The following is a 21,568-nucleotide window of genomic DNA, read 5'->3' on the forward strand; positions in this document are numbered from 1 at the left end:
AATTCCCAGAAAAGACCCTACTGACATTTGAGTCTCTTTGTTGTACAGACTGCCCTGACCATATAGAATATGACAATCGTCCTTTTAGGAGTCCACATATGACCTCACCTACCCAGACAGTTGGATCCTGGGTTCCTGACATATGCAATGTGCTTTTGGATTTCAGAGAGCTAAAGCCAGAGAGAAGCCTGGCAGTCAGTGGCAAAGTTCTTGAACCCGCCTTCCTAGAGGAATTCCGCCTTTTGGAATGTGTCTGGGTTTGTGAGAGTTGTGTGCAGTTGCTGTAAAGGTAGGATCAAATCACTGACTTTTGGAGACTCTCAATCTTTGCAAATAGACACTTTTTAAAAAAAGATTTATTTATTTATTATTATATGTAAGTACACTGTAGCTGTCTTCAGACACACCAGAAGAGGGAGTCAGATCTCATTACGGATGGTTGTGAGCCACCATGTAGTTGCTGGGATTTAAACTCGGGACCTTTGGAAGAGCAGTCGGAGCTCTTAACCACTGAGCCATCTCTCGAGCCCCCGAAGATAGGCACTTTTGTGAGGTAATTTCCAGATCTCTTACCAGGATCCCCACCCCTCTACCTAGCAGATGTTAGTAGAAAGCCTGGCCTCTAGCCTAGACTGGACCAGAATCTTGCACCACATAAAAATCAAAACACAAAATGTATAAGACAAATAAAGATTATTAAAAGAAGCAAGGGAAAAAAGGCTACATATCATACAAAGGCAGACCTACCAGAATTACACCAGAGTTTTCAATAGAGACTTCAAAAGGTAGTAGAGCCTGGGCAGTTATCTTGCAAACTCTTAAAAAAACCCACAGATGTCAACCTAAACAGACTGCTATAGCCTGCAAAATTCTCAAACATCATGAATGGCATGTCATCTGAACAAAAGCTAAACAGAGAAATAACAAAACTAGCAGACATCGTGAATTGAATGAGCCTAACAGATATTTATAGAATATTTCACCCAAACTCAAAAGAATTTATCTTCTCCTCAGCACAACATGGATCCTTTTCCAAATTTGACCATACAGTCAGTTACAAAGCAAGCCACAATAGATAGAAAAATTGAAATAATGCCTTGTATCTTATCAGCAGACTATGGATTAAAGATGGATTTCAATAGCCCAGATTGTATAATAAAGACATATTAATGTAAGTATAAGAATTAGAACAGAAGAAGCTACTTAAGAAAAATTGTAAGATGAAGACAATGAAGCAGGGTCAGGGGAAGAAATAAGGAGGGTATCATTTTAGAATTCATCTTTAATTTTGATCTAACTCTAAAATCTGTTAATTTTTATTTTAGTATCTAATTTAACTCAAATGTATTTTTTCAAAAAGATCTTTATTAGTACTAATTACTAATTTTATCAGGTTTTTTACACATTATTTCGTATTTTAAATAAAACAGGATTCCTAGTTGTGAGTTTAATATATATATATATATTTTAGAACTTGTTAAGTTCATAAGATATACGTATATGGAGGAGTAAATGTTCAGGTCATTGGAATGCCCAAAATTAACCTGTAAGCCCCATCTGCTCAAGAAATGGGTAACTTTCTGCAATGCTGAAAATTGTACTTCTTAGCATATGACAAGGCCCCATGGGAAAGTATTAGTGGCCTATAGGTTTTTACTTATAAGCCCAGCAGAACATGGCTTAGGCCATTCTCAGGTAGGAAATTCTGGAGAATGGTCCTGACCAAATTCTATCTCTAAGTCAGTATTTAATATTTTAAAAAGCTTGCATCAAATTTGGCCCAAAATGGTAGAGTGATGTTTTTTGTTTGCTTCTTTCGAGCATGTTGCAAGATTAACAAGGAATCACATGGTTTGATACAAGGCACCATTTGGGCCCTTGTGCCAAACAGTTCAGTCTTGTTTGCCCAGGTGGATATTGATGTGTTCTTTCTGGTTCAATTGTTTATGTAAATGGTTTGTGAGTTTAATATATTCTGCATATTTTTGTTTCCAAAGTTTTTAGTTTATCACTTTATTTTATCAGGTTTTTTTTTTCCATGCCATTTCTGTAATGCCTTAAGGCATTATAGCTTCCATTTACATTCCAGTTTGCCATATGGGTGATAATTATGCTAATTAACTTAGAAGTATTATTAATTGCATGATATGATTAAAGTATCCTAAATGAATTTTGTATGCGGTATAAGGTCATAAGCTGGCTAATGCTTTCAAATCCTTAGCCCAAAGCACTTGTATTAGTTCTCCTAAATATAAGACCTATCACTTCTCAAGTATACTCATTAGCTTCTAAAAGAGTACTGAACAACCCATAAAATCAAATAAAATCTATATCCACCAACTCTCTGAGAAAGAATGACCTTTAAACATGGAAACAATTCAGAAGTGGTTACAGATTCTTCCCACAGTGAGCTTCTGAAAAAGGAGACACTAAAGAAATAAAGACTTAAAAGTAGTTGATCTTACATACTAGTAAAAGAAGCCCCATCAAAGACTTCTTTCCACATGGAGGGAAAAGACTTTATGATGAGATGATCCTGACCAACTTCTACACTATCAGATTTTAGAAGACACACTCATAGACTTATATGTTTAAAAATTATTCACTTTATATTTTAAAATTATAATATAATCACATCATCTTACATTTCCTGCTCCTCCCTCCAAACACTCTGACAACCCTCTCTGTCGTCTTTCAAATTCACAGCTCCTCCTCGTTTGTGTGTGTGTGTGTGTGTGTGTGTGTGTGTGTGTGTGCATGTGCATTCATGTGCATGGAAATTCCTAAATACATGAACACAACCTTCTCAGTCTGTATACTATTGTATGTATATATTTTCTGGACTGAACATTAAATATTTGAATAACTAATTGGTGTGCTGACCTCTGGAGAAGCCTATTTCCCTCACTCTCAGCATTTCATGGTTGTCTACGTTTTTTTGTTTGTTTGTTTGTTTGCTTGTTTGTATTTAGGTTTGGATAGTTTTGAGACATCATAGGCTTTGCACTATTTAGCTTTATATTTTACTTGGAATCTTATTACACTTATTTTACTCTCTCTCTCTCTCTGTCTCTCTCACTCTCTGTCTCTGTCTCTGTCTCTCTCTCTGTGTATGTGTGTGCGTGCAAGAACTCATGGATATGATGCTAAGTCTTGAGAACAGAGATATTTTGGATTGTCTCTTTTCTATCCTGGGACAATAAGCATTCATCCTGCACCCTGAAAAAGTACCTCAGGTATGTTTCCTCCCTTTGACAGAGCTGTGCCTTCTTTACAGACACACCAAGTCAAGCTTTCAGAACAAGGCAATAGATAGCACATGACAGATATCTTCATCTGGGGCAGTTATAGGGAGGTCATCAAAGTATTGTAAAAAGGTTATTTAGTAATGGGTCCAGGACTTCATTAAGTGTGTACTGGCTGGTTTTGTGTCAACTTGATACAAGCTGGAGTTATCACAGAGAAAGAAGCTTCAGGTGAGGAAATGCCTCCATGAGATCCAACTGTAAGGCATTTTCTCAATTAGTGATCAAGGCGGGGGAGGGCTCCTTGTGGGTGGAACCATCTCTGGGATGGTAATCTTGGGTTCTATAAGAAAGCATGCTGAGCAAGCCAGGGTACGCAAGACAGTAAGTAACATCCCTCAATGGCCTCTGTAGGAGCTCCTGATTTCCTGACATGCTTGAGTTATAGTCCTGACTTCCTTTGGTGATGAACAACAGTGTGGAAATGTAAGCTGAATAAACCCTTTCCTCTCCAACTTTCATCTTGATCATGATATCTTGTGCAGTGTCCAGAGCTATAGTTCTTGCCGGCAAAAACACACTCGGACAACTGGATTCTTCTGCAGCAAAAGCTTTATTGCTTCTTCAGGAGGGAAGACCCAGACCCCGGAAAATGGCGTTGCTTATATAGCCCTCAGCCATGGCGTTTCAGCACCTGATGTGGCTTGTCAGCTCCTGATTCATTGCTCGCCCATCACCCCATTACTACTATGGGCAGTGACTAGGCGAGATGGGCAGTGACTAGGCAGAGAGTTCACTCTCACACCTGTGTACAAGGCTTGTTTACTAGTTAGGCACAGCGGAGGCCAGCACCATCTTATAATGGCGATTGCTCGCGGCACGGCTCTCCACATCTCCCCCTTTTTATTTTATTAAAATGAGGCTGGACTAGGTCTGTGTAATTATGCCCATACGCTGTGGCTCCTGTCTTAGGTCGTTCCTCTAATGTCACAGCCTTTCCCATCATAGGGTAACCCTATTGCCACCGGGCTCCATGTCTTAGGTTGATCTGTGCATGAGGAAAGTTGCCCGTCCCTGGATACCACAGTGCTATGTGACAGTAACTACTAAATGACCTAGGGCGAACTCTACAAAAGAAGCCAGCCACCAATGTCAACTAATTCTTGAGCATAGATAGCCAAATTTCAGGGGAGGCCCCTTGCTCTATGGCAGCAAGTACTTGAGCTATCACGAACTTGTTATATGTTTGTTGGGCTCTGAGCTTGCAAACCAACCAGAGCATGAACACAAGTCCACAGCAGGTGGCAACACCAAATAAACCTACCCCCACCCATTCCTTAAAATAAGAAAATGCAGATTAAATCCAGGAGGAGAGGCCCTCTGTCAATGACAGGTCCACTTGCGTTGAGTTGATCTTTAAAACTGCCACCCTCAGGGCCTCAAGAGTCTCATCGAATCCCTCGGACCAATTTCCTGCAAGATACAAGGAAAGCTGTCTAGACAGATTAGCTGCATGAGTAAAATTTTCATATTGTACACTGGTAATACACAGAGTGCCCAACTTTCTTTCACAACCCAACTGGGCCATCTGGTATAGTATGCCTTTCTGTTCCTCTGTCAGGTCAAGGAGCTGATTCAAAATCATCAGCCCTCCCTTTAACTTGGTACTAGCAGAAGTTTGGACAGTGATGGCATCAGTCAGATCTGCTGAAAGCTGATTTAATTTTTTGCCTGATTGAACCATACTAGCCATAGTGTACCCTGCAGCTGTAGCAGCAGCTGCACTGGCTGAAATTGCTATGATTACGGCAGCAGTAATGCCAAAATCTCTTTTTTGTTGAAACAAGGATAATAAGGTGGAGGGTGTTTCCACTGGAACAGGGATCCAACATGAGATCCGTGCCACCATGGCATGGGTGTCCTTTGTTACATCCCAACATTGAGAAATCCAGCAAGAATCATTGAAACAGACTTCAAATGAATCATTTGAAAGAATAAACAAGAAAGGGGGTAAACACAGACTGGGGTAGGTGGATAATTAATCTGGTTTACCAAAGTTTTATTGAACCCAGTGATCTCTACACTGGTATTAGTATATCCATAAGAGTCCAGGGAGGCAGCATGTATTCCCAAATACTGAGCAAATCTTGAGATTCCAGTAAAAGAAGCCTTTCTAACTGCTCCTCCCTGGATAAAGATCAAAGGATTGAGTTCTGTACAACTGCCATTGACTCCACAAAGCACCCACTTGTGAAAGGGATGCATTCTAAAGTCCTGTATGAAAAGTCCCTTTTTCATAACAAATTCCTTCTCTGGGTCAGCCATCATGTTGGGAGAAAAGGAAAATGTTTTACTCTGATCTGCCCAACGAGTGATGGAGGATTGACAATCAGACCAAGGCAGGATCAGCCCTTCATCTTCCAAGCTACAATGAGGGGCTATTTTTGGTTGGGGGGGGGGTGACGTTCTTTGTCTGAAATGTTAGGTGGTAGAAATGTACCATTAACCCAAATTGCCTCCTGCCAGAAGGTCCGATTTGTAAAGGTTGTATCTGAGTTGGAAGTATCTTGGGTTGTGCTCTCCCAGCCTCCTCGCTGCTCATTAAACATCCCCAAGGCTCGGGCTATGAGGTTGATACATTTTCCTGGTCCATTAATTTGAAAACATAAAGAACCCTGTTCTAATAAAGAGTGATTTTCTCCTAATGGTGCTCGGGTGGGATCATAGGGTAGATATGGTAAATCTAATGTTTTATTAGTAGTAAAGAATTTTGGAAAAACTATAGCATCATGGCGAACTGGCATTGGTTTAGGGAAAGTCGAGAGAATGGCCCATCTCTGTTCGCCCATCATACTAGGAACCTGAGACAAGTTCAGCATTGTCAGGATCAGGAGCAGTCCTTGGGAGTTCAGCATCTTCCACACCATCCTTGATTACTATCTTGTGGGTGAATCGTTCTGGCAGCCAAAATGGGTTGTCTTCACTCTGTGGAAAAACACAAACAGCTCCCCTGGATCTTATCAAAATAGGATCCGGGCCTTTCCACAGACCAGATAAGACATCCTTCTATTTCACCATTTCTTTTGGTCTATCAGGGTCTGAGCTAAGTTGATCAGCTGCAGAGCAACCTTGCTCATCAAGATTCAAAAAATTAAGTGTAAAGAGTGCCATAGATACAGCTACTCTTGGCACTGAAGGCAGAGTGTCATCAACTCCCCCCTTTTGTTTTATAAAATAAGACTTGAGTGTATGGTGGGCACGTTCCACAATGCCTTGTCCTTGAGGATTATAAGGAAGGCCAGTCAGGTGAGTGACATCCATTTGATGACAAAATTGCTGAAATTTAGTAGAGGTATATGCTGGCCCATTATCAGTTTTAAGGATTGTGGGCTTGCCCCAAGCACTCCATGCTTCTAAACAGTGCTGTATAACATGAGAGGCTTTCTCACCTGTTAAAGGTGTAGCAAACATAACACCAGAGCAGGTGTCAATGGAAACATGTAAATATTGATTTCTTCCAAAGGAGGAAATATGAGTGACATCCATTTGCCAGACCTGTAATGGCCTGATGCCTCGGGGGTTTACCCCTACATGAGGAGTAGGCAGAAATTGACAACAGTTTTGACATTGGGTGACAATGTCACGAGCTTCCTTCCTGGTTAAAGTGAAAAGGTGGCATCCGTCACGTGGAAGCGTTTATGAAACTCCCTTGCAGCCTCTGCCTGCGAGGACAGAGCAGCAGCCACGATTCTAGTGGCTTTGTCTGCCAAGTCATTTCCATGAGACATGGGGCCAGGAAGGCCAGAATAAGCCCTAACATGAGTAATATACACCAGATGTCTTCTACGTAACAGGGCTGACTGAATTTGCTGAAAAATGTGAGCAAGCTTGCTAGAGGGTCTAATTAAGCCAGCAACTTCAAGTGTATTAACTGCATTAACCACATATAAGGAATCAGATACAATATTGAGCGGTCCCAGAAAAGTTTCAAGGACCTCTAGAACTACCAAACACTCTACAACTTGGGGTGATGTCTCATTATATTGTTTAGATGTTACTTGGTCATTTACTACATATGCACCTATACCAGATTTGGATCCATCTGTATACACTACTACCCCATCCGGAAGTGGGTGTTTGGCTGTTACTACTAGAAACACTATGGCTTGGCTTAAGGCAAACTGTAAAATTGGATGTTTTGGATAATGATTATCAATTTGTCCTGAATAGGAGGCAACCAAGACTGCCCAATCATTAGTTGTTGCTGCCAGGGTTTGAACTTGAGCAGAGGTATAAGGCACAATTAGCATATGAGGTTCTTTCCCAAAATGAGTAATGGCTGCTTTTATCCCCCGAAGTGCAAGTTGAGCAACTGCGTTAGGATACCACTCAATGATTTTTGCAGGGGAAGCATTAGGGTGGATCCACAATAAGGGTCCATTTTGCCACAAGACTGCTGTTGGTAACCGTGCAGTTTTTAATATGCACAATTCAAATGACTTTGACTCATCAATGCATTGTAATTGAGTATCTTGTAAGGCCTTTTCTATAGTTTGTAAAGCTTGACATGCAGCTAGGTAAGTGCTCTGTGGGAGGAGATGTGGGTATCTCCCTCTAATATATCAAATAAAGGCTTTAATTCTGCTGATGGAATTTTCAAAAATGGCCTTAGCCAATTAATATCTCCTAGCAATTTTTGGAAATCATTCAAGGTATGTAGTTGATCTTTGCGAATCTCTAATTTTTGAGGAACAATTCTGTCAAGATAAATGAGTGACCCTTGGAAGGCTCCTATTCGAGCAATTTGCACCTTTTTGGTGGCCACCTGCAATCTCCATTGCCCTAATGTTTTTATTAATATAGGGTATACATTTTGCAATAACTGTGTACCTCTGCACATAGGGCGGAGGTGAATGATACCTCTGCACATAGGGCGGAGGTACACTAGGATCCAGAGGTCGAGGGCCCAGAGACCGCGCAGCGATTTGACATTTGTCTCTAGCTGCTTTCATGTTATTCTGTAACTGATTAACTCGTATTTCATCTGGCTGGTATCTTTCTCCCTCATAGCCTGCTGCTTCTTCATCTAAGTCTGTTTCCTCAGAGGAGCTAAGTTCCTTATCCAATTCTGAGCTACTGACAGCTAGTGCCTTGAACTCATCTAATGGCAGGTAGAGGCCCCTTTGCTTATGTGCCTCCCCAGCTTGATCTCCCTTCTTCTCTCCCTTTCTATCCCTTTTTCTAAGCTCTCCCAGGGCATTTTTTCCCTTATTTCTCTTTTTCTCGGGCTCAAGGCCTGTGGAAAGGCCTTTATTCTTCAGTGCACCTTGTTTCCTCTCAGCTCTTACTCTCTCTCCCCACTCTGTCTCTGATAGACTGTCTTGAACCTCCTCCAGGATCTTCTGCCCTGCCTCAACCATTTGCTTACAATCCTCATCTGTTAAGCACAGTCTTACCAGTTTCCACAATGGCATGGTCCCTGCTTTAAGTTTGCCATTCTGCTGTTCCCTAACTAGATCTCCTTTCAGTTTGTCCCATGAGGCGACAGTTAATGACCCTGAGCATGGTGCCACATGGTCTATCTCCCTGACAAATCCCTCTATAGTCTTAGTGGCGATTTTCAGGCCACACTGCTTCAAGACCGACTGTAAGGCTGTTACTACAGAGTGGGAGATTCCCATACTTGTCGCTGTCCAGGCCTGACCATGACTGAGAACCAGTCAGCAATACTGGTCACTGTCCAGGCCTGACCACAACTGAGAACCATTCAGCAGTTCCAGTGGTGGAAGCAAAACAAAATCGAAAGGGAAGGAATAATCGCTGTGAAAACAATCAAAAGGGCGTCTAACTCTGGAGAAATTTCAAGACTGTACATACCTTACAGAGCCTTAATGTCCTGTAGTTCTGATTCTGCCCCACTAACGGGGAATCTCCCTTGCGCCGGGGTGATGGTATAAAGTTCCCGGGTTCCTCGGTGCCACTTGTCCTGAGCTATAGTTCTTGTCGGCAAGAACACACTCGGACAACCAGATTCTTCTGCAGCAAAAGCTTTATTGCTTCTTCAGGAGGGAAGACCCAGACGCTGGAAAATGGCGCTGCTTATATAGCCCTCAGCCATGGCGTTTCAGTACCTGATGTGGCGTGTCAGCTCCTGATTCGTTCCTCGCCCATCACCCCATTACTACGCTCCGAGATGTTCAGTGACTAGGTGTGAGTTCACTCTCACACCTGTGTACAAGGCTTGTTTACTAGTTAGGCACAGTGGAGGCCAGCGCCATCTTATAATGGCGATTGCTTGCGGCACGGCTCTCCACAGTGCAGGAATAGAAACCCTGACTAAGACATGTTGGTACCAGCATAGTGGTGTATTCCCGTGACAACCTGACCATGTTTTGGGGAGGACTGTGGGAGGCTTTTGGAACTTGGGGCTAGAGGACCCATTTGGTGTTAAGAGCTTTGTGGGGTGTTGTGTAGGATCTTGGAAGATAATGTTGAAAACAGTACAAACGATGGGGGCCTGGCTTGTTTCAGAAGGAAGATTAAAAATTTGTATCAAGGCCTTGTTTTGATTGTAAAGATTCTGTGGTTTTGGTTAGCTAGGGCTGAAGAATCACGTGTGATTAACAAGATGCCAGAAGTGCTAAAGTGAACCTTTGTGTTACTGGGACTCTTGAGACTGGTTAGCTGTAGCTAAGAAATTAGTGTGATTAAGAAAAGACTATAATCACTGAGATGAAATATTCTGGGAATTTTTTTCTAAGAGGACAGAGACTGTGTTCCAGAGATAGCCAAGGTTGTACCTTGTGCTTTTCCTGGATTTGGTAATGTATGAGTCACCCAGGTGATACTGGTTTTGAAGGCAAGAAGGGGTCATGAAGAACATCTAAGCCTTGGCACTGTGAGAAGCCTTAAAAGGACATTGGTGAAGGCACATTCTCAGTTGCAATTGATGGCCCAGGACTGAAGGGACCTTGCAAAGGAGTTGAGGATTGGTACCATGAAGAGAGCCTATGAGAGACAATTGGTGAAGCCTAATTACAGTGGAATACAGCAGTGTTTTGGAGATGCCAGTATCATGAGAAGATCACCAAGAACAGCAGCAGCAGTGGAGTGCAGGCAGCTGTAGCCCAGAAGAAAACGTATGTGCTACAAAGGACAGTGCTGTAGAAGTGACAAAAGCCCTTGGAAGAGTCCAGATCATGAATTGGATCCCAGACTTGGGGAGGTTGGAGTTTGATTTTGCTTTTGATTGTGACTGTGCTATGATATTTTTCCCTCTTGAAGGAAGAAAGTATTTTAGTGGAGCCCACTTTGAATTTGTAAAAGACTTTGAATTTTAAAAGATATTGGGTATTTTAAAAGGTTTGAACTTTTAAGAATTTGTAAAGACCGTGGGACTTTTAAAGTTATTTAAATCTTGGGGATGAATAAGAAAGTAAGGGTTAAGGATCAATAGTGATGTATTTGTGGTTCAAGTTGACAAGGGGTTAATTGTACTGGCTGATTTTGTGTCGACTTGACACAAGCTGGAGTTATCACAGAGAAAGTAGCTTCAGTTGAAGGAATGTCTCCATGAGATCCAACTGTAAGGCATTTTCCCAATTAGTGATCAAGGGGGGAGGGCCCCTTGTGGGTGGTACCATCTCTGGGTTGGTAGTCTTGGGTTCTATAATAAAGCAAGCTGAGCAAGCCAGGGGAAGCAAGCCAGTAAGTAAAATGCCTCCATGGCCTCTGCAACAGCTCCTGTTTTCTGACCGGTTTTAGTTCCAGTCCTGACTTCCTCTGTTGATGAACAGCATTGTGGAAATGTAAGCTGAATAAACCCTTTCCTCTCCAACTTGCATCTTGGTCATGATGTTTTGTTCAGGAATAGAAACCCTGTCTAAGACAGTGTTTCATCAAAAATATTAGGCAAACTTTGAATCCTTAAGTAGCCTTGTCCATGTTATCTGCCCATTGAATATGCACTCTGGATAGCTTCATTGGAAACTGAACAAAGACAGAGGACTAGTGGCAGGCTAATGTAAGCAATCTTGGGATCAAATACAGTGTAGACATCTTGTTCAGGAGGTAGGCATTTCAGCAAGGTATAGGGGTTGGGCACAATAGGATGAATGTATTCTACCCTTTTGTTGACTCTTCTCAAGTCTTCTAATGGGTGGTGGTCATTGGAGTGGGTTTCCTTACCAGCAGAAAAAGTGTGTACCAAGATTATTGGAAATGGACCAACATCCCCTTTTCCCAGAGTCAAATTATGTGTGGTGTTATACCCAATCTTGCCTCTCGGTATGTGATATTCGGGGACTCTGGCAAGGATGGAATAGGCTTACAGTTGCACTATGGGGCACGATATTTTTCTGGCCCCATTGGACATTTCTTTCCCATACACCTGGAATTTCCTTCCATAACTTCTCCAGGTTTGAGTCTTTGTCAAGGTTTGGAAAAAAATTGTAGAGAGCTTACCTTCTTCTTCCCATAACACAGTCAGTACATGTATAGGACCGTCTTTATTTAGGACCTATACTCCTCAAGGACAAAGTGGATTTGTGCCCCCATTTTTGCTTAGAGGTCTCACATATGAGTGCATATGGGCATCCAGGAATGACCCATAAAGTATGGATTTTAACTCCAATTCTAAGTCCATCTTTCTTTGGGTACTCTGTGGGTATTGATTGGTCCCAGTATCCCTTAGACATAAATGTTGTGCGTGGGAAATTGGCCCCATAGGCTGTTTCAGGTTTTAATTCTGTACTCTAGTGTCCACTATGAAGTCTACAGATTTCCCCACATGGAGAAGATATGAACCATGACTTCCTCTGTCACTATGTTCCTCTATTTCTAAGACTGTAGTTTTCCTCTCTCTTTGTATTTTGGCACAATCACTTTTCCAGTGTTCCATCTCTTTTCAATAAGATGTATAAGATGGGGATTTTCTTCCTGACAAAGCAGTCTTCTACTTTGGGGATGGTCTGTCTTCTCACTCCTTTTCCATGTTATACATTGTACTAGTAGAGAAGGAAATGTGGATCTGGTATTCAGTACAGTGCTCTTCATGGGGCAGAGGGAGCAGGGTCAGCACAATCCTGGTGGAGACAGCCTGAATCTGCCAGATGGACGGTAGGAACTTGGAAGGTACAACCTTCTAGCCATTTTATATTAAAAGCTGGCCATTCATTTCTGCAAAGAAAAGTTAGTTTCCTTAGTCCTACAATCGAGTTCAAGGTCTCTGACATAATTCTGGTGTCCTTGGAGGGTGAATGGACCAGATCCAGTGGGGTGGAGCTGATTGTCTGCTTCACGTTGACTTTCAAGGTAACAGATAAGAGCAAACAATCCACAAGCACACAAAACACACAGTAAGGAGTGTGAAAAAGAAACTTAACTGAAGCTGATGGGGCCTATCCCTCTCTTGGGCACCATTTGTCAGGTATTACTTGGTAACCTCCATTAAAATCAGCATTTGTCTGGAGGTCTTCAGCTCTCAAGGCTACTGGCAACTGTCTGGAGATGGTGGTATAACTGACTCTCAGACCCTCATATGATGTTTGCCCTTTCAGCTCCTACCAAATCCTGATAAAGTTTGGAGCCCTGCATCTCCAATATAAATGGTTCTAGAGTGTACCCTCCCCTCAGCCTTGAGATGGCTGAACTAGTCTGGGACACTGGAGCCAGGTGTCTGGCCTTGATACATTTAAATCTTCCTGCCAGACAACTGAGAACTGCCAGCATGATGAGCTGCTCAAGAGCCAACTTTGCAACTCAATCCAGCTGAAACAAGCAACAGAACTGAGTTGAAACAAAGGGATGGGTCCTTGGGTTTTCCCATATATATTCAGTGTTGTACAGTAAAATTTCAGCCTTGATCAGAGAACTGTGTCTTGGCTCTCTTGCTGCCCTTCCCATCCATCCCCAGCTTTTCTTTCAGGAACCCAGTAACCAGTGGCTGCTAGTGGCTACACTGTAGTGTTCTTGGAAACTCTCAGACAGGAGGGAGTTCTAGGCACATTTAGCCTGCCTCTTGTGGTATTCAATGCTGTACAAACCAAAGAAACAGCAAAGAAAAAGAATCAGCCGCAGGGTGTGGTGGCACATGCCTTTTATCCCAGCACTCAGGAGGCAGAGGCAGGCGGATTTCCGAGTTCGAGGCCAGCCTGGTCTACAAAGTGAGTTCCAGGACAGCCAGAGCTACATAGAGAAACCCTGATAGAAAAACAAAAACAAAAAAACCCCAAAACAACAACAAAAATCAGCCTATGCTTAACAAGCAGACTCCAAACAAGAAAGGAAAAGAGGCAAAGACATACAGCACATAGAAGTTTGCTTCAAGTCACTGATTCACTGAGAAACAGTTTATCTCTTAAAAATCCTCTAATAAGTTTGGTTGGGGAAACAAAGTGACATTAGTACAATCTTCGTTGGCTACAATGTCAATGTCATTATATTTGGTGTGACCTTTAAGAGTTCCAGTACCCAGCTTTATTGTGGCCTTGTTATTTCCTCTAGCCAGGTGTCTCAGTAGTTGACTCAGAGCTTCAGACTAATCCTCTCTTGCAATGGAATTTTCTAGTTTCTTTGAAGACTCAGTTGTGTCATGTGATGTTTTTCTGGAAACTGTCTTATGAGAGGATATTTTCCTAGAACAGAAATTGATGCTTTTCTGGAAGCTGCTTGGAAAAACAGCATGTGATGTTTTGCTAGAGCAGAGGCTTTAGAGAATACTTGATGTTTGAAAAGGGTATAAATATAACCTAACAGATCATGGATGATGATGCTGTGTAGAATTGGTTCACCTTTCCACTCTTGGCTGATCATCATTTGTTGTGACTTTGTAGAGAGAAATGTACCCAAAAAACTTCTGGAGGTGTTCTGACAGCTGCTTGCTGCTTTCACAGACTTGACCTGATTGCCAGAGTCTTGCAGTTTTGTCTGGGTTCAACTGCAGTGGCTGATTTGTAAATGGTGTTTGATAGTTGATTGAACTACCTCTGCTGATTTGTGTGAGCTGAATTGCGGACATCCTGAAAACACAAATTGGACTCTCCCCAAAGAACTATTTCTTAACAGACCTATATCCTCATTTGCCCCATTAACCTTTTCTATCCACTATCTCTGTAGGCTGATAGGCTAAAAGGGAGGTTAAAGCATTTAAGTACACATATTAAACTAGGTTTTGAAAAATATAAGCCTACATTCCCTAATTCAGGATCATTCTGATCAATGACCCATTGTTAGTGGCTTCTACTAAAGACCCCACTTTGTTTTGCAGGATAAAAAATTATTCCCAAGGTTTTTATTTCTTAGGGGATCTCTAACAGTGTTGATGATCTTAGTACTTATACTGTCTCAGGAGAATAGATCATGTGACTTTCCAAAAGTTTCACTTTACATTCCATCATAAATCAAAAAATAAGTTTCAGCAGGAATGTTTACATGACTTTCCATATTAAGACTAGAATTGAGTTAAGTCTTCATTAATTGTCATTAGCTCCACAATTTCATTAAAATTTTAAAATAATAATTCTTATATTATAAATTAGCATGATATGGTCAAGAGGCAAATCATCTGCCTTGTGTCTTATTAGTTTTTAAGTTTTGTATAGAGAAATCCAGGCAATATTTTATCTTATGTCCTTATACCTACAATCAGTTGCTTATCCCCAGTATGTTATATTTAGTTATCAATAATTGTTTCACAGCTTGCCTAGATGGTATGTTTTCCATTATAATAAATTTGTTCCAAGCCTGCTTTCTATCTTAGTGCAATTATCCTGTGACACATGAAATCTTACAGAATGTCATTGCAGATTTTTGTATAGAGGGCTGAAAATTACTCGTATAAATTTAGGAATCCTATAGGATCATTATTAGGAATTATGAAACAATTAATCTGCCTGACATCCCTACAAAAGAGTATGTCTTTTTTGCTCTGCAGAAAATCTGTCCAATATGGTTGGCTAATGACCAGGAGTCGGTATAATATGTAATAATTACAGAGAAGGCATATCAGCAGTAATAATCACTATTGAGATGAGATTTCTGAAGGCCTTGCAATTCTAAGATTATCCATGCCATCCATGCAAATCAATGGAACATCTTCAGGATAGTCCCAAGCATGCCTTTACCTTATCCTAGAAAGCTCCTGACAAAAGGTTAACACAGAGTTACAATATTTTGTTTCGTTTTAGTGCTTAGATTTGACTCCAGTGCCCTGAGCAGGCTGAGCAGGATCTTCTGTGCTACTGAACCACAGTCCATCCCTCAAGCAGTCAGCCTACTTTAAAACAAAATGGTACATTTGTTTGTTTGCCTTTCTGTTACTATGAGTTTCTGTATATCTGTGCACAGCTACAGTCAGTATAACACACAAGAGTTGGTTTTCTCTTTCTACCACTGAGTCCTAGGGATTCTACTCAGTTCTTCAGGTTTGGTAGCAAGCACATTTATTTGCCAGACCATCTTCCTCTCTCTAGTCTTTTTATTTTTATTTTTGTTTTTGGAGACAAGGCTTTACTCTGTAGCATTTTCCCTTTTGAATCATACTTCTATCTTGACCTAGCTGGACTTGAACTCAAAGGTTCATGTTCCTCTGCTTTTCAAGTGCTAGAATTATAGTTATGTGCCACCATGCCTGGCTTTTTAATCTATTGTTACTCATATTTTCAGTGCCTTCATAAGAGCTTCAAATGTAAACAATTATGAGTTTTTGTTATTTAAATCATGAATTCTTATGTCATGAAAGAACTTGAAAGATAGTACTAGATGGTACTCTAGTCAAAGTAAAATGTTCTAATGTTGATCTGCATCTTTAGCTCTAAATCAGGAATCAGAAATCTTTTTGCTTTCTTAAGGCAGAGATTCTCTATAAGGTTCTGGCTATTCTGGAGTTCACTCTATAGACCAGTCTGGCCTGGAACTCATGGATCAACTTTGTTGTTGATGTCAGTCTTGTTGCTTTAAGGGTAAGCATCCCTTTATATCAAGAGAATTGAATTCTCATGCAAGCTTCTGAACAGAGAAGCAGGTGTCACAGTTTTCCTGTCAGTCCTTGGCATATATGGGCCACCACAGTTAGCTAATTTTGTTAGCTTCGTTACTGTTCTATTTCTGTGAAGAGACACAAGGACCAAGGTACCTCTTATAAAAGAAAGCATCAAACTGGAGACTTTTTTACAGTTTTAGAAGGGATAGTTTATGGTTATCACAGCAGGAAGCCAACCAGCATGGTGCTAGAACAATAAATCTGAGAGTATTATATCCTGATCCACAGCCACCAGCCAGTAAGAGAGACTGGTCCTGCTGTGAGTTTTTGAAATACCAAACTCCACTCTGAGCAACATGTGTCCTCCAAAAAGGCAAGACCTAATCGTACTCTCTGCCAGAGATCCTAGAGAAAGGTATTCTGTAAGTTAGACAAACACTTAGTTCTGAAGGCGGGGTGCCATAAAGCACTTCATTTCATAACTCTCATTGTACATATGGATAAAGTCACTTGGGTCACAGGCAAACCATGGAGAATAGGTAACAAAATGACAGAAAATCTTTTCCAGAGGAAGTTCCCTATAGTCTCATATATTTGAATGTTCAGTTCACTTTTTCTAGGATCTCTGATAACCTGGGTTTGATTCCCAAGTACACATAGTAGAAAAAGATGACTGACTCCTAATGATGGTCTTCTGACTTCTACACAATTGTAATGTAATTGCATGACATTAGCAAACACAAAGCAAAATAAGTGTAATAAAAATTTAATTAAAAATATAAATCTAGCTCTCTCTCTCTCTCTCTCTCTCTCTCTCTCTCTCTCTCTCTCTCTCTCTCTCTCTCCTCTCTCCTTCACCTGCTTGCTGTGTGGGACTGAGCAACTACTAGATCCTTGGACTTCCATTAACAGCTGCTACTGACCATTGTTGGGAGTTGGACTACAGACTGAAGTTTGCTGATTGCTGATGGACAGTGGATAACAATGTTAATTAGACATGTCTTTATATGAGAGACAATGAGAAGCTAGCATTGTGACTGCTTTTCCACAGAAGCTACATTTGGATCCTGCCAACAACATTGGGCAGTTCACAGCCACCTGTAACTCCAAGACCAAGGGGTCTGAGACCTTCTTCTGGCTTCCTCTGAAACCTATCCAGGGTATAAACATGCACACAACACACACAGAGACATAGACATACATAAAAGTAATTGATTTTTTTAGTAATTAGAAAGTGGAATATCATTTGTTTGACAGTCAGTTCCTGACTTTTAGAACCTGTCCATTGGTCAATAGTTGCTGCACTCATGGCAGTAGCTCTCCCTGACCCCTGTCCTGAGACACCCTCAGACCCACTGTATAGCCTCTTGCTCCAGCTTCTTGCCTGACAGGGAGAGGGCATGACAGATAATCTACAGAGCGAGCCACACTTGGCATTCCTGTCTAGGACACCGAGTCAGAGGTGTGTACACAAGGGGAAAATGACCTTCCACATTTGAGCTATTAGAGTGACAGAGATCGTAATTATGATGTCAGAGGATCAGTGTTCACTGAAATCAACAGCGCACACACACACATACAATCAATCAAAAACAGCCTCACTGATGGGAAGTCATCAAGAAGAAATGTTTCCAACACAAAGTTCACTTAATTAATTGTACATTGTAAAGACATGAAATGGAATATTATCTAATTCTCTTGCTGCTTCTCTTGAAAGCATGGTCAGAAATTGAGAAAAGAAATCATGAAATATTTTCCTGATGTTGGATATAAAACAAAGTCATTTCCCCAAATGGCTCCAAATGTGCTAGCACACAAGACACCCTGACATTTCTATAGGAGTAAAGGGACACTTATAATTTGCTCTAAATCACTATGCTGGGTCTTTGTCATGTCACCTGCTCGTGCAGTCCCAGAAACCATTGGATAATTTTCTACACCAATGACCACTGTACCAAGACAATCCAAGCCATCATCTCAGCTTGTGGAAGACAGCAGTTCCTTCAACTTACTGGTTAGTGCAGAGGCAGAAGGAAGCCCTGTGGCAATTAATTACAGTAACACCCCAAGTGAGAAACACAATGAGATAACCTAACTTTGTCCATAATATACCCCTCTTGAGTGCAGGTGCTTCCTTAATGGGGAGAGTTGCTCCAGGAGTCACTGAGGCCTCAGTAGGGGAAAATGCAGACCTAATAAAGTCTTCAGACATCTGTGGAGAGAGTGATTCTGCCTGTAGTCTAAATGAGATGCCAATATCTGCATTACAACACAGACGGAAAAAAGAAAATTTTTACTTGTCATCAATTGTCAGTTTTATATTCTGAGGATTCTCCCTCAGCCATTCCACCACCCAGACAAGCCTCTCTGATGAAGTGCTAACAGGACATACACTGTCAGAAGGTGTAAGTTCTTTAATGCACCAGTGTGGAAACTGAGGTGCATTTTATTGGACAGAAACACGATAGTGGAAGAAAGAAGACAAGTGTTGGCTTATTCCATGCCTTCCCCAAAGGCAGGAACAGGCAACCAGAATGATATAAGGAAATTTGGCCTGACTCGTGCTGGACTTGGAGGGGAGGGGGGGTATTAGGATATTTCCAGAGATTTTGAGATAGTTTTGTTGGTCATGAAAAGCAGAGTTTGGGTGTCCAGTGAGCCCTCATTCTCCCCAACTTCTTTCCCACGAGACAATTGTCAGCAAGTGCCCTGTCTCCTAGTTCTCTCTGTCTGGACTTTGGTATCAGCCTCTTTGTTTGTAGCCTCTGCTTTTCTCTCACCCATCTCATCTACACTGAGGTGACAGACTATCATAGATCAGAGCCTGAGGTGCATCACTCCTTGAAAACCCTCTGATGGTTCCCATTGTGCTGGTGGCTGCAGGCACCTGGAAAGATGGAAGCACAGCACTGTCCTGGAAGTGGTGACTGCTCTCAACAGAATTTGTATTTAGCTATCATAACCTTGCATACTGGGCTTGGACAATGATTCCTTTTACCTAAAGGAACACTAGGGTTGCCAGGCTTGCAAAATTGATCTCTGCTTTACCTTTCCTCCCCTGCCTTCTTTCTCTGGAGGTCCCAGAAAGTGTCAGGAGCATCTATGTTCACATTTTATCCCCTTTGTCCCAGCTCCACTTGTATGTCTCCCTGGGCATCCTCTGGGCTGAGGGAATCCCTCCATTCTGCCTCCTTCTGTCTGTTGGGATGGGCTCTCCATGTTCTTCCTCAGGCTACGGAGCTTAAGGTTTGGTATTTGCCCCTGGTGAGTTTTCATGTGGCAATGGTATAAATGATCTTTACGTTCTGAAACAGGAGTGTTTATCAGTAGTAAATATATATATATATATATATATATATATATATATATATATATAGTGGAAAGTCTATGATATCTCAAATATCCCCTACAAAATTATAGACAACCATGAAATTCTGAGAGTAGGATAAATAGTCTTCCCCAGAGGTGAGCACAACAATCGGATATTCAAATATTAAATGGACAGTCCTGAAAACATAGACGTACAATATTATACAGCCTGAACAAGTTGTGTTCATATATTTTAGAAATTCCCTTGTACACACATGTATGTAACAACAAAAAAGAAGGGCCTGTACATCTGAAAGAGGTCAGAAAGCTAATGGGTTGGAATGTTTGGAGAGAGGAACAGCAAAAGGAACTGATTTAGAAGAGTTTGTCTCCTAAAATCTGATAGTGTAGGAGCTGGTCAGAATAATATCATCATAAAATCTTTTCCTTGCACATGGAAAGGAGTCTCTTTTTCCAATACTTTTAATTATACTATTTTCTGTGTTGTTGAATACATAGAGACTTTGTTCAGAACTATTATATTAGAGCAGGAAGAAACAAAATTCTTCTGAAGAAATCAGTCCCTGGTAGCTCTGGGAAGACATAATGGGGTTGGCTCTTTGCATCATTGTCCAGCCTGAATCTACTCACTGGCATAAGTCTTCTTTGATTTCTTAATCCTTTAGTTTGATTGCAGTCTTCCAGATTACAGGTCATTAATTTCTACATGGCATGATTTTAGAAATATCATGTTACCATCATCTTTAGTGTCTTCATAACACCTCTGAAGCCATGTCACTTTGCTGTCTGTGGTAACCACCTCTTCCCAGCTCCAAAGTGCAGTTCAAACCCTTCATACCTTAAGGTGCTACACCTGTATGACAGAACCAGCATTGCCAATCAGGTCCCAGCATCCATTGTTAGCTCTGAAGCAGTCTCGGTAGAAACAAACCTTGTCCTAGTATCAGTGACTTGACCTTGCTGATCTGTCACGGGAAAACTATAGAAACAAAAAGGCCCATAATGAAAGTTCCTTGCCCTTCCAACTTCAACAGCAGAACCTTGCTTTTTGTATGTCTAATTCTGTAACTCATGATGCTGTATGCATCATGGGAACCATAATGACCCCTCTAATTTATTCCTTGTTAGGATAATTAGATGGTTATTCTCTGTCTATATAGATATGATATCGCAAAAATGGCCCATGAGCTCAGATTGAGCAACTTCCCCTCAGATACAAAAGGACTCCCTTTCTATCTCAGGATGGATATTCTTTGAGAATTTTCAGTATTTCTTTTTCTCCTGTAATACAGTTTTTAAATTAAAGCTATCACTTCTAATCTGGTAAGCTCCTTTATACTTTTGCCAGCATCTTGTTTATTCTCATGTAATTTCTTCATTCCTACATAGTTAAGGAACCCATGCCTTGAGAATGGTGCTGTACTCAGTGGGCTTTGTCTGCTCACATTAATTAATGAAGACATCCCCAAAAAGTCATACCCACAGGCCAATCTAGTTTGGACAATCTCTCATTGAGAGTCTCTTTGTAGGTAAATGTAAATTGTGTCAAGTTGGAATTTAAAGTTAACCGTCCTATCAGGTTTTATGCATTGCTGGGGATCAAATATGGGGACTACGATATGAAAACAAACCCTTTACCCACTGACATTTATTCCTAGACCAGTCTTCTTTATGTCTATAAAAGTGTCTTAATGTCCAGTGAAGGACTCAAGTCCAATAAAGAGACAGCAGAAAGAGAGCCTACAGGGCTCTACCACTACAGACTAGACAAAAGTCAGTTACTATGACTTGTGTCTTCCAGTGATACCTTGGCAGAACCCAGGGGCCCTTGGCAATGATCTGAGTGTCATCAAGAGTATCAGCAGACAAGATATGTTGAGGTTCTGGGCCATTGACTCAGTGGATGTCAGCACCCAAGTAGTCTGACCTGGTGTGCTTGGACAACAAGCCATCTCTCCTTGAGCACATGCCATGGCTACTTCTGGGTTTTCAAGCCCTTTGGGACTGACCCTTC

The sequence above is a fragment of the Mus caroli genome, unplaced genomic scaffold, assembly GCF_978045245.1.
Source record: "Mus caroli unplaced genomic scaffold, Mus_caroli_1 scaffold_15, whole genome shotgun sequence".
NCBI classification, from domain to species: Eukaryota; Metazoa; Chordata; class Mammalia; order Rodentia; family Muridae; genus Mus; species Mus caroli.